The sequence below is a fragment of the Macaca mulatta genome, chromosome 6, assembly GCF_049350105.2.
Source record: "Macaca mulatta isolate MMU2019108-1 chromosome 6, T2T-MMU8v2.0, whole genome shotgun sequence".
NCBI classification, from domain to species: domain Eukaryota; kingdom Metazoa; phylum Chordata; class Mammalia; order Primates; family Cercopithecidae; genus Macaca; species Macaca mulatta.
The window spans coordinates 170,108,210-170,124,238 of record NC_133411.1 but is presented as its reverse complement, the minus strand read 5'-3'; positions in this window follow the sequence as shown (position 1 = coordinate 170,124,238).

The window sequence follows — 16,029 nt, the reverse complement described above, 5'->3', positions numbered from 1 at the left end:
TCTCGATAGAACAAATGCACTCCAGCGTTCTATAGCACTAAAGGATGACTTTAGTTAACGATAATTAATATATAGTTTCAAAGAGCTAGAAGGAGGATATTGAATGTCCTCAACACACAAAAAATGATATATGTTTCAGATTATAGATATGCTAATTACCCTGGTCTGATCACTATGCATTATATGTATCACAACTTCACTATATACCCCCAAATATGTACAATTATTATTTGTAAATGAAAAGTAAAATTCCAATTACAGGAGAAATACGTTTAGGAGATCTATTATATGACATGGTGATTACCGTGAAATAACATACTATATCTGTGAAAATTGCGAAGAGAGTATATTTTAAATGTTTTCATCACACACAAAAAATAGGCATGTGAGATAATGGATATGTTAGTAAGCCTGATTGAGTCATTCTACAATGTATACCTATATCAAGACATCAGGTGGTCCACCACAAATATATACAATTTTTATTTGTCAATTCAAGGAAAATAAATAAACACATAAAAAGTATTACTCTGGACTTGGAATGGAAAAGTTTCTCAAGAAACTTTCACAGTTTTTGGAAAGTATACTAAAAGCTTAATTCCTATATTTACAAAATAGTCAGTGTAAAGGAATTTAGAGGAAACTAAAGAGGGGCCTGTTTCTCTTCCACATGGATGCAGGTCAAAGTGAACAGAACGTCTGTGAGATGGAGAAGCCCTAGCAAGCAGGGAATATGAACAAATAAGGCTTGAGGAATTTCTGAAATTATAGAAAGGACTCTGTCCTCACAGACTACAAATTGGGCTTTTAAACAAATTTTTTTCAGATTTTTTTTTATTTCAATAGATTTAGGGTTACAAGGGTTTTTGTTACAAGGATGAATTGTACAGTGGTGAAGTCTAGGCTTTTAGTGTGTACCTGTCACCCAAATAATTGAGTACATGGTACTCAAGAGACAATATTTAATCCCTTACCCCTCTCCCATCCTCCTCACTTCTGAGTCTCCCATGTCCACTATACTACTCGGTATGCCCCTGCATACTCAAGGCGTAGGTGAAAACATGCAGTATTTGACTTTCTGTTCCTGAGTTACTTCACTTGGTATAATGGTCTCCAATTCCATCCAAGTTGCTGCAAAAGTCATTATTTCATTCTTTTTTTGTGGCTGAGTAGTATTCCACAGTAGAATTCCACAGAAAATTCCATAAATTTTCTTAATACACTCACCAAGTAATGGGCACTTCAGTTGATTCCATATTGTGAATTGTGCTGTGATAAGCACATGAGTGCAGATGTCTTTTTGATATAATGACTTATTTTCCTTTGGGTAAATACTGAGTAGTGGGATTGCTGGATCAAATAGTAGATGTACTTTTAGCTCTTTCAGAAATCTCCATACTGTTTTCCATAGACGTTGAACTCACTTACATTCCTGCCAGCAAGGTATAAGCGTTTCCTTTTCACTTATCTGTGCCAATAACTATTGTTTTTTAATTTTTTAATAATGGTTATTCTCACTGGGGTAATCTGATCTCTCATTGTTGTTTTAATTTGCATTTCTCTGATTAGTGATGTCAAGCATGTTTTCATATGTTTGTTGGCTGCTTGTGTGTCTTCTTTTGAAAAATGTTCACGTCATTTGCCCACTTTTTAATGGGTTTTTTTTCTTGCTGATTTCTTTGAGTTCCTTGTAGATTCTGTATATTAGATCTGTAGTTGGCAAATATTTTCTTTCACTCTGTATGTTATCCATTTACTCTGTTGATTATTTCTTTTACTGTGCAAAACTTTTTAGTTTAATTAAGTCCCATTCATTTATTTTCCTTTTATTGTTGCATTTAGTGTTGGGGTCTTAGTCATAAATTCTTCACCTAGGTTAATATCCGGAAGAGTTTTTCCTAGGTTTTCTTCTAGAATGTTTATGGTTTCAGGTCTAATATTTAAGTCATTAACCTATCTTGAGTTCATTTTTTCATCTGATGAGAAAGAAGGATCAAATTTAATTATTCTACATGTGGCTGTCCAATTTTCCCAGGATCATTTTTTGAATAGAGTGTCCTTTCGCTTGTGTATGTTTTTGTCGCTTTGTTAAAAATTAAGTGGTTGTAGGTGTTTGGCTTTATTTATGGGTTCTCTATTGTTATATTGTTCTATGTGTCTACTTTTATACCAGCACCGTGCTGTTTTGGTTACTATAGCCTTATAGTATAATTTGAAGTCAGGTGACATGATGCCTCCAGACTTGTTCTTTGTGCTTAGGATAGCTTTGGCTACTTTGGCCCTTTTTTGGTTCATCTGTCTTTTATTGAGTACTATTCCATTGTATTGATATGTCACATTTCATTTATTCACTTAACAGTTAATGGATATTTTGATAGTTTCCATGTTTTGGCTTTTATAAATAATAGTGGTATGAATATTCATGCACATGATTTTATATAAACATAGGTTTGCAGTTCTGTTTAGTATGTACCTATGTTTAATATATTTAGTAATGGCCAAATGATTTCCCACGAAATGGTACTTTGTTGTAGTTTTTGTCTTCATTTGCCTAATGACTAATGACATTGAACATCTTGTCCGGTGCTTATTGACTATTTGTATCTTTTTTGAAAAAAAGTTTAGTCAAATTCTTTACCCATTTTCTAATTGGGTTATTTGCCTTTTTATTGTTGAGTTGTAATAATTTTTGTATATTCTGATTATAAGTCTCTTATTAGATATAATTTGAAAGTGTTTTCTTCATTCCTGATGGTGTCCTTTGAATCATGAAAGTTTTTAATTTTGGTGAAGTTCGATTTACCCATTTTCATTTTGTCATGTGTGCTTCTGGGGCCATATCTAAGAACCGTGGCCTAAACCAAGATCACGAAGTTTCATTCCCATATTTTCTTGTAAGAGTTTGAAGTTTAACTCTTAAAATGTTTTGATCTCCAATCTAGTTTTACTTAGTTTTTGTATATGGTGTTAGATACAGATCTAACTTCATTCATTTGCATGCAGATATTCAGTTGTTCCCTGTCACCACTTGTTGAAAAAATTAGTCTTTATCCATTGAATTGTTTTGAAACTCTTGTTAAAAATCAATTGACCATACATATAAAGTTTATTTCTAGATGCTCAATTCTACTCCATTGATTTATGACTAGCTTTAGTTTAGTACCACAAAGTACTGTGGTTTTTTAGTAAGTTTTGAAATGAAAAAGGTGATTTACCCAACTTTGTTCTTTCACAGGATTGTTTTGATTATTCTGTGTCCCGTGCATTCCAATATAAATTTTAGGATAAGCTTGTCAATATTTTTCAAAAGAGCCAGGTAGGATTTTGATACAGATTGTTTTGAATCTGTGCTTTCAGTTTGGGGATTATTGCCATCTTAACAATATAAAGTGTTCCATTTAATAAACATGAAATGTTATTCCATTTATTTATTTTGAATGTCTTTCAATGATATTTAGTAGTTGTCAGTGTACAAATCTTGCACTTCTTTTGCTAAATTTATTCCAAAGTATTTCATTCTTTTTGATGCTATTACAAATACATTTTTTCATAATTTCCATTTCAGATTGTTCACTGTAAGTATATGGAAATTAATTTTGTAGATTAATTTTTTAATATTGCATATTAAACCTTGTTGAATGTGTTTATTAGTTCTAAGGTCTTTTTTTAGATTTCCTAGAATTTTCTATACACAAAATATGCCATTTGTGAATAAAGATAGTTTTACCTCTTCCTTTACAAACTAGATGTCTTTTATTTATTTTTCTTGACAAGTTGCCCTGGCTAGGAACTCCCATACAATGTTAAATATATATAGCAGGCACAGTTATCTTTGTCTTATTATTGATCTCACAGAAAAACACTCAGTCTTTCGCCATTATGTCTGATGATATTAGCTATAGGTAAGTTTTCTGTAATGCTCTTTATGAGGTTAATAGGTTCTCTTCTATTCCTAAATTGTTGAATGTTTTTTGAAAATTTGTTGGATTTTATCAAATGCTTTTCTTGGTATCTACTAATATGAGCCGTGTTATTTTCTTTTTCCTTTATTCTAGTAATAAGTGGTATATTACACTGATTTTTCTATATTAAACCAATATCACATTCCTGGGTTCAGGCTTGTTTGGTCATAGCTTATAATCCTATTTACATGTGAGTGGACATAGTTGATTTGTTAGTGTTTTCTTGAGAATTTTTGCATCTATGTACATAAGGAATATTGGCTGTAGTTTTCTTGTGAAATCTTTGTCTGCCTTGGTACTGAGGTAGCACTATTCCCATAGAATGAGGAAGTAGAAAGTATTTCTTCCTCTTCTGTTTTTTGGAAGACTTTGTGAGGACTAATATTAATTATTCTTCAAATATTTGGTAGAATACACCAGTGAAGCCATTGATCCTGGGCTTTCCTTATAGGAAGATTTTGATTACTAAGTCGATGTTTTTACCTTTTTTTTTTTTTTTTTTTTTGAGACGGAGTCTCTCTGTGTCGCCCAGGCTGGAGTGCAGTGGCCGGATCTCGGCTCACTGCAAGCTCCGCCTCCCGGGTTCACGTCATTCTCCTGCCTCAGCCTCCTGAGTAGCTGGGACTACCGGCGCCCGCCACCTCGCCAGGCTAGTTTTTTGTATTTTTTTTTTAGTAGAGACGGGGTTTCACCGGGTTAGTCAGGATGGTCGGAGCGAGACTCCATCAAAGAAAGAGAGAGAGAGAGAGAGAGAGAGAGAGAGAGAGAGAGAGAGAGAGGAGGGAGAGAGGGAGAGAGGAAGGAAGGAAGGAAGGAAGGAAGGAAGGAAGGAAGGAAGGAAGGAAGGAAGGAAGGAAGGAAGGGAGGGAGGGAGGGAGGGAGGGAGGGAGGGAGGGAGGGAGGGAGGGAGTCTTAGCACTGAGGATAAACAAAGATGATTCTGCCTCAAAACCTCCCTGTCGACAATGACATCCTGCCAGTCACTTCTCCACAGAGTGGAAAGATTTGCTTTTCAAAGTGTGGTTCCCAAACCTTCAGTACTGTAATCACCTGGCAACAGAATTTGGGGCCGTTTCCCAGATCTGTTGAATCATAATCTGCATTTTGCCTAGATTTCGAGGTAATTTATGGGCCCATTAAAATTCAAGAATTACTAATTTAAAGGAAATAGTATTTATTGAACCATGCATTTCCCTGTCACTTTATTTCACCTAGACTACAACATAGCTACACAACTTATGGGATAAGAAAATCTCAGAATGCTATTACTGTAACTTTCTTCACTGTAGTTGTCTTTTGCAGTTCATCACCCCACTTTTACTGCCTCATGCAGCTGGCAATCCAACTTCTCTCCTTAGGAGGTTTTCCTCTTGGTTATTGATTCTGTCTTCCGAAGTATAACAAGTGCTTCGGGCATAAGCAGGATGTTCATGATGGTCTTATCTGTTTCTTCAATATGGTGGGAAGTTTCTATTAACAAGGGTGAATGTACATTCCAGTATTACAGATCAGATTTCTCAACACTCCGCCTTAGTCAGGCTGGTTCCCTTTACTGGTCACCTGTCATGAAGACAAACATTGATTTTTCTCCACTAATAACGTAGTTCAATTCTATATCAAATAAATGTGTTTTTTTCATCTTTTATATTCTTGTTAGCTGCTCCCCCTAGAAATGACAGTATTGCCCAATCACTTCTCTCCTCAATTTTGGTACTGAGAAGCTGTTGGCTCTTTATCAGCCCCCCTGAGAATTGTCTGATTGTGCATGAGAAATGACAGCAGCCATCAATGCTCCTTCTATTTTTTGTCTTAGGAGCAATGGCTCCATCTTCAATACCTCTGTTTCAAAGTGTACTCTTGATTCAGTCTTTTCTCTACTACATAGTGGATTTGTCATTGTTATCTCTTCATACTTATTAAAGAAAAATGTCCAGTTACACCCATAATCTATTAAAAGTGGCCACACTATGGTAAATAAATAATTTCTTTGGGCCATGGTTTCTTTGGTTAAGATTGTGGGCTCTGTTTTGAGAAAGTTTCTCACATTTTGAGTTTGATTGTCAAGGAAGAGATCTGCTTTAATCAAATATTCATTTGAGAAATTTGTAAGCTGGCTTCATTTTTTTTGTTCCCCCAAATTAATATCTTGACTATTTTTATATAAGTAAAATAAAATGCAAAGAGTTATTTTGTTCAATTTTCTATTTTCTAAAAGAGGAATTTGTAAGACGTATCCTTCAAAAACAACTTTAAAACCCCAAACAAAATAAATATAAGTACCAAAATCTTGAAACTTTGTAAAAGGGCTCTTCAACTAATCTCCTTATTATCTCATCCTTTCTCCATTCTCATTGACTTATCAACTTGCTGTCAATTATCTCAAAGCTCCTTTGGTTACAAGCAACAGAAACCTGTTCCTACTACCTCACATATGAATACTTTAGTATTTATTGTTTTCGTTAAGATTTCAGAATTATCTCCCAGAAACCAAAGGCAGAAGATGCTTCACAATGACTCAGCAGAGGGAAAGCCATCAGCCAGCAGGGTGACTACTCTTACTCTCTCTTTCTATGGAAACTTGTAAACTCACTTCTTTACTTTTTGTTCTATTCTTCTGCCTCATTCTTTTCTCTTTCACTCATTTTGTGCTGCTCTGTGAACGTAATTTTAAAAGACCATACCCACAGCTCCCAAGTTTAAATACCCTTTAAGTTCAAATACTAAAATAACCTTTTAAGTTCTTTGAAACTGAATTCCAAAGTCTCAGAAGAGAATGCAATGAGTCCAGATTGCTCAGCTTTCTCTCCTGGTCCAGATAAAGTTGTCCAGAGAGCCACTTCCAGTAACTGACAGAGAGAATGGGGTTGAATTTTTGCCCCAAAAGTGGCTATTATGACACACTGTGACTGTTTCTCACCTTACCTTTCTTTTTCAAAAAGTTGCCACACTTTTCTTCCCTAAGCAATTCAAAAACTAATTCCATCAGTCTCAATTTTTTTCAAGCAAAAAAAGAATCAGTACTTCAGCCAAGAAAAGTGGTGAGATGGGAAAGAGCCTGTGGCAGTTTTTTGGGGCAATCCAAGAGCCTGCAGGTTCTGATGAGGCTCACACACAGGGCAACTGAATGAGATCTGCTATCCCTTGGAGTTGTCGATGGACAGAAAACCAGTTCTGTTTGCTTCTGTAGCCCAGCAGTTCACACATTAAAGCCACTGCTATGAGTCTGTCTCAGAGCAGTGTCCAAATAATGTAATAACGTTTCACAGTTATTAGCCTTTTCTAAGTTATTGCACTTTGCTCACTCCTGGCAAGAAGCCCATGTCCTGGAGCGGAACTCAACTTTTAAACACTGGAGTGATTGTTCTGTTTTAGATAATGGATTTGCCAATGGATACAAAGAAACTTTATGATCCTTAAAGCATCGTTCACTTATCTATTTTAAATATTTAGCGTTTAATGCTCTTGGTTGATTAAATCAAACCCAGGACAATGATTTCTCTACAGGTGTCTGAAGAAACAGTAAAACCACATTTCTGCCTTATGAATTCACTGTCTATGGGGTTCTAGTAACCCTAAAGGAACATTTTCAGCATCAGAGAAGGTTATAGCTATGAAAATTACCTGGTAGGGTATATTTGTAAAGCACAGAGGGTGCATATGCTGTACAGTAAAAGGATAGTGTATATTATCCTAAATGTCTTATCATGGCCTGTAGTGACATTTGATCTCTTCTCAGTGACATAATTCGATCCAAGTATGCCTGACTAATATTGGGAAAAGTGACTTATCTTTCCTTACTTTTTATTTCTGGTATATCAAAGGATCTTTTTAATGTAGAAAGGTACTACATGTAAAACATTTTGAGTTTATCATAAGACATATAATGGGACCACCTAGAGAAGAGATAACACCCTCTTCCAATGCCCTCTTCCTCAGCCCAGCTTCTCTCTTGTAACAAATGTCCTATTGTAGCCTAGAAAAGATGAACTTAATCTCAGCCCCAGAACCTCTCTCTCTGTTTGAAGACAGAGGTATATACCTGACCTGACCTGAGTCTTTCACATGCTCTGCTTTGGGAATTTAGAATTGAAACACAGAAACTGATGCAAGGCTGCCAAAATGAAGGATCATGTAGACTACGGGGGTTTCCATTGTCCCAAGAAATGGCCATATGCATGTAGATAAATGGGCAGGGAAGCTGATATTAAAAAGAAAAAGATTAAGCCAATGTCTACAAGATACCAATGTCAAAAGAAAAAAAGGAAGTGGAGAGAAATTGCTTGAGTTCTTGGCAGTTGTCCTTGTGAAGTATGGGGCTCTCCTTATCAAGTTTTACAAAATATCCAGAACTCTTAGAATACACCTCGCTTTAGTAAGTCACCATGAGTCAGTTTCTATTTCTTGCTATTATTAGCTTGAGAATTTCCTATTTCTTCACCTTGATTAAGACAAATGGATAGTAACTGAAGATTCATTAGAACAGAAGAAGAACAAAAACATACTCATGGCCAAATCAGGGCACTGTCATTCAAAATAACTACTCACAGAACTGGCAATCATTGCCAAAGGGCTGTCACAGTCACTGCAAAATTTAACTGCCATACCATTCTATATAAGCAAAACTCATTTTAGAGATAAGAATAAGGAGGCATGGAAAGGTTAAATAGCCGCATAAATCATATATGACAGAAACAGAAATATACTGGAGTCTTCAGACTTCCACACTCCTGCACCTTCCACAGCATATTCTGTAAGGTGCACAAGATAAGCCCTGGGACCAAACCCCAGTTTGATAAAAGAAGTTCCTGGTATATTATTAATCAGAATTGTGAGCCAAGTCCTCCAACAATGCCCTAATTGTTCCCAGCTTCACCAGTCACTACCGTATATGAATCTGTATCTCAGTCTTCGTTTGTTAAATGCATGCAGCATGGAGGTAGATATTAAAGATGATGAATGAAAAGAACCCAGCACAGTGCCTGGCATCCAGCAAAGTTGTACCCCATACACTCCCATTACAATATAATACTGCACTTTCTAGGCAAACAAAGCCACAGAGAGATCGATTCAATAGTATCCTCCTCCTACTCTGCTTCCCTCAAATTTCACAGGGTACAGATTGACCAGCAGAGCAGTACGGCGGTTAAGGCCTTCAGAAAGGGCAGCCTCTCTGCCTAGTGACTGGGCTTTGTGGGTTTTATACCTCCAATCTCCAGAATTGATTGTCTTACCTTTAGGAATTTATCTTCTATGTTTCTGCTCACAGCTCCTCCGTTATTGAGCCTTGGCTTGGTAAACAACAGAAATTCTTGGTTTTGCATTTGCTTGTTACACATGGCCTGACTTTGGTGTCATTTTTTGTGTCCCAGATACATTTCCACCCAAAAGGACAAAGTGGGGACTCTACTCCTCCCCGACACAAACCCTTCACTACCTTTTCACCAACTCTATTCTCTAATAAAGTCACTTTTACAAACATATTTTTATTTCTAATAAATTATTACATTTATTTGTTTGTTTGTTTGTTTTGAGACAGATTATCACTCTGCTGCCCAGGCTGGAGAGCAGTGGTGCAATCACTGCTCACTGCAACCTTGACCTCCAGGGCTCAAGCAGTCTTCCCACCTCGACCTTCTAAGCAGGAGGACTGCAGGTGCATGCCACCACACCCAGATAATTGTCTTTTCTGATTTTTAGTTGAGACAAGGTCTCACTATGTTGACCAGGCTGATCTCAAACTCTTAGGCTCAAGGAATCTTCACTCCTCAGCCTCCTATTACCTTTCTCAGAGCACCTTCTACTCTTTGTTTTATTTTGCAGTGTTATATTCTGATCACCTTCAAGCCAAACCCAAAACAAACAGTTATTGTAAGTATTTTGTCTTACATTTCTGGACATTTTCCTCTTTCTGTCCCCTAAATATTATATAAACAAAGTTCATATTAGGAAAGCACTCCAAACTTGCTCATTACTCACAGTTCAGTTTTCTCTCCCTCTCTATAAATTGCTTTGCCATTTTTATTCTGTTTCCCCAGCAATAACTCCTTCCAATTTGTCAAACACCTTCATCTTACTTCTTATCTTTCTCATTGCAAAACATTTGAAACCCTTTGTGTAAGAGACACCAGATAAAAATAAGTTGAATGGCGTCTACATGAATGGTACAGTGACATTTAGCTCATGGAGCATATGTGGGAAAGTTGAAGTGCCAGCTTCTTCAGATCTCTCTGTTTTTTCCTCAAATCCTTATGAAGAAACTAATGAATGGCAAGAAAGTGTAATTAAGGTTCTTGTCTAAAATATATTAATAATTTCTTATTATGGATGCATTATTCTCTCCCAAAAAAGAAAGGGACAAAGATGTGGTATTACACTATTTTTCAGGAAAATCAATCTGAGACTCCCAAGTTTTGTTCTGAAAGGGATAGAAAGATCTCTTCAGTCCTGGTCTGAATGCTGCCCACCACCACTGCCATGGATTTGGAAAAAGCTTCCCACAGGCTGAGTCTGGACCGGGAAGGAATGCCAGTGACATTGACCTTGAGCCCAACCTAAGAAATGGATCTCAGAATGAAGCCTTAAGTAGAGAAATTACATGCCAAGTGTTATTAAGTACTTCTGTGATTTCATAGAGTCTTAAACTTGATATTAAGAGTCACATTTCTCTTGTTTTGGGAAAAAATATACCACTGAAAACATCTCAGTCTTGCAAAGTGAAGCTGAGTGCCTGTACTGGAGTGAAGGGGTACAGATATGGGGAGCTGAAAGTTTTGTCTTCATCAGTGGCAGAGTATGACTCCACATGGATTACTTTGACTTTTAATTTTGCTTCCTGTGTCCACAGGGAAGCATTGGCAGGGGCAAGGGTCAGAAGAGGGCAGTACATACACATCTGCAAAAGTGTGGTAGGTCAGGGCAGAGGAGAAAGAAGGGAAGATAGTCCTCGTGATCCCCCAAGAATAGCTGAAATCATGGTCCCCGGGGACAGTGGTATTTGAGAGCCAGTTGTAGAGGTGGAAGTGCACTATTTCTGCATTGAAATTTCTATATGTTACACGTAAGCCTTTAGTTCAGCTTGGTTAAGCACCATCACTGGTGTCAGCCATGGTTGGTGGGGGGATGACGTATGTTTTTTCCACAGTGGGGGTGAAGTAGTCTGGAAGGGTGTCCATAGGAGGAAAAGATCATCAGAAGAAGAGTAAACAGAGTAAGAGAAAGCAAGAAGCAATTAGAATGCATCTTCACAATATGTTGCAGTTCTCAGAGGATTTGCACGATGACTTGCAGGGGTCAAGGAGAGAAACTGACAGATTTCTTGCAGCTGTGGAGGATGGGAACTCAGCTTGTGTTCCTCAACTTAAAAAAATGACACAGTGTTGGAGAAGCGAGGGCATTCAAATTGTACACACAAAATCTTTTGTTTGTAAGGCAATGGGTTCCTTTCTCCGATCTTTACTCTTAGAGATTTGATATTTGGAGATATATTGCTCTTCTGATAACCCTGAATATCTGCTTTACTCTCTCACGGTCTCAACTCCAAGCAGAATTTTATCTGTTTCTGTGTTTCTATAATACATGTTTGGATTCAAAATACAGTCAAATCCCTCAGGGACAAATTCAAAGGAGAAAAGGGGAAGGTGGAGGGGAGGGAGAAAATAAAGAAAACTAAAGACAGAGAGAGAAGACCACGGGGAGTTGGAGGAAAGTGTGGTAGGTTGAACTACTGCTTAGGCTAAGCTATGCAGCACTGATTTTCTTAGTATCTTCTGGAGTTAAGCGATTGCTGACATCTAATCTAACCCATTGCCACCAAACTGCCACAGGACAGTGATGCGATCCTGAGAGAGAACCTTTGTATTAGGCAGCATCATTATCCAGAAACCAGAGGGGACTGATTTAAAATGTCACTCCCAAAAAATAGGCACTGTCAGGCAAAGTAGGACAGTCACAAATGGGCACAGGGAAGTATGCCTCCTCTTTACACATCTAAGCATACTCACCAATTTACATACAGGAAATGGTCTAGATTGTTCCATCTCTAACAGTTAGCTAATATTTACTGAGCACTTACTAAGTGCCCAGTCTTGGGGACTTACCTACCTCATCTCATCCTCCACCGACGACCACCAAGGGAAGTCGGTGCTATTATTATCCACATTTTAAATGAGCAAACTGAGATACAAAGAGGTTCAGAAGCTTGTTCAAGGTCACAAATCATATGGTAAAGAACAGAGATTTGTACACAGGCTACACTACTGACAGCCATGACTTCACCTCTCATGCTTTCTTACCATCTCCTCTCATGCTTTCTTTTCCTACCTATGATTTTTCTCTTCCTCTGCTGCCCCTCTTACTCTCCTAGCAGGAGCCTTACTCATGTCAGAAGTCTCCAGTTTTTAAATATTCTCACCTACCCCAAGTGGCTGAGGCAGAGGACAGTACTCCTTATTATCTACATCTGAATGTACTCTATCCTGCTGCAACTTTCCCTCTGCAGGGCTTCTGGGTGACACTCAGCCACCTTCTGATCCTCTTCCATCTTTAACCAGTCTGATGTGCTCAGGGGATGAAAATCCACTTTAGTAGATCTTAAATTTGAAAAGCGAAAGGCATTGTTTGAATTCTTTCTCAAACAGTCGTTCTCTAGATAAGTCCATTTATTTAAGCACTTTTGATCTCTATTTTCTCATCTGCTAAATGGAACTGGTATAATGCCTACTGCATAAAGCTGTCATATGGAACAAAAGAAACGAAACAGGAAAAGTGCACAGATGTATCCAATATAAATTATCATATCTAAATAAGCTTTAGATATGATTATTATTATCATCATAACTTATTAGGGAAGGTTTTTTTTTTTTTTTTTTTTTTTTTTTTTTTTTTTGAGACGGAGTCTCACTCTGTCGCCCAGGCTGGAGTGCAGTGGCCGGATCTCAGCTCACTGCAAGCTCCGCCTCCCGGGTTTACGTCATTCTCCTGCCTCAGCCTCCCGAGTAGCTGGGACTACAGGCGCCCGCCACCTCGCCCGGCTAGTTTTTTGTATTTTTTAGTAGAGACGGGGTTTCACCGGATTAGCCAGGATGGTCTCGATCTCCTGACCTTGTGATCCGCCCGTCTCGGCCTCCCAAAGTGCTGGGATTACAGGCTTGAGCCACCGCGCCCGGCCTATTAGGGAAGGTTTTTAATCCTCGTTTAGTAGAGGAAGAAACTGAGAACCAGAAGGGAGGTCTTGCCTCAAATTAAACAACTAGTGCACGGCAGAGGTCAAAACAAAGCAGACATTTCTTTGTACAAGCATTACCTGAACACTTACTACATGCTAGGCTCTGCAGTACATGCCGCGGACACAGATTAATTTGCACAATGTGACCTTTTATTAAAATGGATAATTCTGGTATGGCCTATCTCTCTAAATATTCATGAATATTCCCAAAAGAAAAAAATGCCAAGGATCCTAGAGAGATGAATTGTCATCCTACGGTCAAATGACAGATGATATAGACAGTGTCTACAAAATAAATAATAACTCAGACACCTAAGCTGTTACCTATTCCTTTCCACTCTGCTGCCTTCAGCTGAATGTAATTAGAAAAGTGTATCTCTAGAAAACTAACACTCATTATACAATGTATTCTAGCATCAACCATAAATTATTTTCTTCATTGGTGGAGGAAATTGGGTGTTGACTGTGTTTAAGTTAGAAAAAAGAGTTGATTCAAATTCTACATGAGAATATCATTTAGAGAGTGAGGGCTTGGTAAAAAGAGCCACAGACTAAGATTTTATAAAACATGGTTCTAGTCCAGCCAGCTCTTCACTATGCTATGTTGAATGGCCACAGTTTCACTTCTGGTGCAAAGAGAGTGTATGTATAGTTGGGGAGGGTGTGGATCAGACAGCTGGCAGTGGAAAGGTGGCCAGGAGGCTTATATGTTGCCTTTCCTGCAGGCACTGTCTTTGTAATAATTTTATTTTGATTTTTTTGTTTTTAGTTCCTGGAGGAGTCACCACTTAATAGAGAGTGTTTATACACAAAGAATGAAAAGGATGAAAGAGGACTCATCCATGTCCACTGGAAGATATTGTTCTCAGGATTCCTGGGCTGAGGCTCAGATTTCCGGAAAAAGGGCAGAAATAATAAGAGGTGGCTGGAACCATCACAGCTCCATGGGTAAACCAACCTTTCTCTCTCCTATTACCACTCTCTCCTATTACCACTTCCAGTTCTGGCCCTGCAGATATGGTTTTGAATAGGTGGGAATGAGGCAGCAAGCAGAGATAAAGTGGAAAAAAGTTGACCCCAGACTACACAAGACAAAGGAGAGGATAAAAAAATCAAAATGTGACAGAGATTGGTATCTTGGGAGTGAGAGGTCATTATTAATAATAATAGTAGCTTCCATTTCCAGTGTCTACCATGTGCCAAGTATTGTTCATAAGTTGTTCTAATACTTATAGCAAGTTAAATACTACATCAGATAGGTTAAGTAAATTATCCAAGGGTAAACAGTAAATATTGGAGCTGAGAGATAAAGTCATGTCTATCTATCTTTAAAATCTATGCACTTTTTACATGCTATGCTGGGGTATGGCTATGGAAGGATATAGAAAGCTGAGAATATTTACATCAGCTAATGCCTATATTCAAAACTCAAATTACTCAGTTTCCTCCTCTATATAATAAAGAGATTTTAGTCACATTTGGAAGCATGATTTTGATCAAACAGAAACTTAACATCTTCTAACATCTGCTTTGGCAAAGCACACATCATAATAACTCAAAAGTAACCTCATTTAATTCTCAGTGAATTAAACTCCTATGCAATAAACAGGATAAATAAGATAAGCCCAAGAGCCTTGGTAAGATTCTGCAATTTGAGATAAATAAGTGTAAGTATAAAAAAATTTTAGTTTCTTGAGAGTTATGAAGCTTAAGAGCTAAAATGCAGTTTGATCTTTATGTGGAGTGGTCCAACAATAAATTATTGAAGGGAATAGCTGGGAGGATTTTTTAAGGTCATTTTTTTCTCATGCATCTACTTCACCTTCTTGCCCTCAAGTAATCTTCCAGTCTCTGCTTAAATGTGTTCAGAAATGAGGAACTCATCATGTTTGGAAACTTCTTGCGTTGAGCTCAACTCTGTAAATCATGGAGAATATAACGCCTAATTTTTTTTTTTTATTTGAGAAATGCTATTCATTTGGCACTGTCTCTGGGCTCCTGACAAGCTGAAATAAAGGGGAGAAAAGACTCAAACATTTTCGTGGAATATTTTCAACATGACATATAATCAGAATAATTAATGCAAGTGCAAATGTGATATTAGTTTCTGGAAACGTTTATCTTATGAAATGAATCATAATTGCAATGGCAAGGCTTGACATTAAAAGGATAAAAAGTCTTTCTTTCTTTCTTTCTTTCTTTCTTTCTTTCTTTCTTTCTTTCTTTCTTTCTTTCTTTTTCTTTCTTTCTTCCTTCCTTCCTTCCTTCCTTCCTTCCTTCCTTCCTTCCTTCCTTCCTTCCTTCCTTCCTTTCTTTCTTTTTCTTTCTATTTTGATAGGATCTAACTAACTCACTTGGCATTAGATATATCATGACATTTATCAAACATATTCTTTTTAGACTCTACCTTTTAAAAAGGTGGTTGTTTGAACAAATTGATTTGGTGGAAAGGAGGCATTAAATGTAGTCAAATGGCTGGTCTTATAAACAAAAAATACTTGGAGGATGTAGAAGAAATGAATGTCCTGTGTACATTGCTGGATCACAGGCTACGCATCTCCCCATATCATTACAATATACTCTATGATGCCCCACCCCCAATTCTCCTCTATAACCTCATATCTTATCACCCTCCATCCACATTATTCTTGAATTTTCAATCAGCCTGAATTATTTCTAGTTCCCATACTTCATACTCTTGCTTTCCCCACTCCTGACCACTGATCTGTTCTCCACAGCAGTCAGTGTAATCTTTTAAAATGAAATGCAATCACGTCACTTCTCTGTCTAACCCTCAGTGGAAACGTATTAGGCTTAAGTTTGAGCCAAGGTCTTTAACCTTTG